The sequence below is a fragment of the Mus caroli genome, chromosome 2 (genome assembly GCF_900094665.2).
Source record: "Mus caroli chromosome 2, CAROLI_EIJ_v1.1, whole genome shotgun sequence".
Taxonomy (NCBI): Eukaryota; Metazoa; Chordata; class Mammalia; order Rodentia; family Muridae; genus Mus; species Mus caroli.
Genome location: NC_034571.1, coordinates 47,376,699 through 47,379,382, shown reverse-complemented (window position 1 = coordinate 47,379,382; position 2,684 = coordinate 47,376,699).

The following is a 2,684-nucleotide window of genomic DNA, read 5'->3' as shown; positions in this document are numbered from 1 at the left end:
AGAGAGAGAGAGAGAGAGAGAGAGACTGGGACTTGCTTGGACTTTTGAAACCCATCATCTACCTTTGAGACATGCTTCCTCTAACAAGGCACACCTACTCCAACAACATTCTTCTCAAATAGTGATGACCAAGCATTCAAATATATGAAGCTGTGAGGGCCATTCTTATTCAAACCACCACAGAAATAAAGGAAGAGGTAGAATGTTATAATAATGTCTTATGTGTTCTAATACTCATGTGTCCAATGTTGTCCAGTAATGGATCTTTTTGTCGATAAAGTGACGAGTAAATTAATTTTTAAAAAGCATGTAATATAAGAGTTCTGGAGGCTGGGGATTGGTAGCATCTGCCTAACATACGTGAAGTTCTGGGTTTAGCTACCTAAACTGCATAAGCCAGCACAGCGGCCTACACTTGCGTTATTTCTAACTTACGATAGAAAAGCAGGAGAAGGTGAAGGTCACTCTTAGGCAGAGCTAGTAAAAGGCCAGCCTGTGCTGCATGAAACTCGGTAGTTAACAGTTAAGGGAAAAAAAAAAAGAGTTCTGTAAGAGAACCAGGCATAGTGGCACAAGCCTGACTGAGCTACAGAGCAAATTGAAGACCAGCATGAACAACTGAAAGATTGTTTCAAAATACAAAAGGTGAAAGAGTCCTGGGGAAGTAACTCAATAATGGAGTACTTACCTAGCATATCGTGCACCCTGGATTCAGAATCAGGCAGTTCTGAAAGACAAAACATTATCCAACATGGTAACTATTCTACTGGCTATCTTGGAAGAAAGTCGCACACTGAGTTGGTTTCTAGCTTTTAATCCTCTCTCTCTCTCTCTGTCTCTCTCTGTCTCTGTCTCTCTATCTCTCTCTCTGTCTGTCTCTCTCTCTCTGTGTCTCTCTGTCTGTCTCTCTCTCTCTGTTTCTCTGTGTGTATCGTATGCACAGGTTTGTGTGTGTGTGTGTGTGTACATGTATACTTGTGTGGAGCCTCGAGGAGGGTAATAATCATTCTTCTATCCACCTCTGCTTTATTCCTTTGAAGCAGGGTCCCCTCGTGTACACGGAGTTAGTATTGGTTGGCTCTGCAGGTAGCCAGCAAAACCCAGGCATCCTCTGGTCTCTCTGATCCTGTTGTGTAACAGTTTCCTCAGATTGAAACATTCCACCCTGCAGGAAGCTCCTTAAACAAGAAGGTAAATAATTCAAAATAGCTTCAGGAAATTCTGAAAACTGATCAGGTTCCCCAGGCTCCTCTCTGGCAGAATAAAACATGAAAGCAGAAAGTTCTCAGACTTTCAGAAAAGCCAACCTGCAAAAAAGAATCTGAGACCAGATCGACCGCCTGGAAGAAGCAGAAAACAGCCAAGCTGCCTGGAGAGGGGTAGGCCTGGAAAGCACTCTGCAACCCACTGAACTGCCTGCAGGCTGTGTGTGCATCCTGCTCCAAGTTCCCAGTTTTCTGAGCTGACAACCATGCCGGGGTGGGCTTTTTGGTGATGTAGCTATCGTTGAGTCATTTCTTCTCCTGGAAGTAACCCCTCACCCACGTCCTTGATAGTAACCCCAATAAAACTCATTTGTAATGAGAATTGTGGTTTCTTGTAAAACCCAGTTATGTTATGTAAATGCATTTTTGTTTTAATCCCAGGTGTGGGACATGGGGCTGCTTGGGTTTGTCCACATCCATTAACTATGATTGTCTCATGCTCTAGGAGGGGCATGATTTTTGCCAGTTGCAGATAAATTTATTCTGGGGACGCTGGAGAGGGAATAAATGCCAGAGTCCCGAGAGGGTCCAGAAATTCTCTGAATAAGAGGACAAAGAGGAGGAGGAGGAGGAGGAGGTGCTGGTTGTGGTGGTGGCTGCTATTCCTGGTTGCTGTTGTGGTTTTTCTAGTGTTCGTGAGCAAAGAGACAAGAAGAAGAAGTTGTAGATATCCTGCCAACAAAGACTGGACTGGCCCCCAAGGAGCTCTAAGCCCCTAATCAGCAGAAGTAGCCTAAAGAGGTCTACTGCTTCTTTCCCCTCTAACCTTCTTTCCTACCTACTGTTGAGGGGTGGAAAGGGATTAGGTTGGAATTAAATTTGAAAGGGTTGTAGTTATAAGAACACAAAAGAAGCCAGGCAGTGGTGGCACACACCTTTAATCCCAGCACTGGGAGGCAGAGGCAGGTGGATTTCTGAGTTCAAGGCCAGCCTGCTTTACAGAGTGAGTTCCAGGACAATCAGGGCTACACAAAGAAACCCTGTCTCAAAAAAACCAAAAAAAAAAAAAAAAAAGCAAAACAAAAAAACCACCACCACTCATTGATTCACCAAGTTGGACTTGGTCAGTATGTTTACTTTGGTCTGTTTTAGACGCCCATCTGAGGTGATTAGTCATGTGTATTGTATCATATCCCCAGGTAAAGTTTTGTCACATCAAGGGACTCGTGTTCAATGCTGGAATTACAGGTGCACAAGACTATGCTTGTTATGAAAATTGGCATAAATTTGCCTTTTACCAGGACAGCAGCTCCCAGAGCATCTCAACATAAACTCTGCCTCCGTTCCTCAGCCGCGGTTTAATTTGCTCCCACTCCAAAATCCCACAACTGCCTGCTCTTTCTACAATGCGAATTTCAATACAGATAAGAAACAATGGTAATGCTAATATTTCTAAAACTTTTTTTTTTGTTTTGTTTT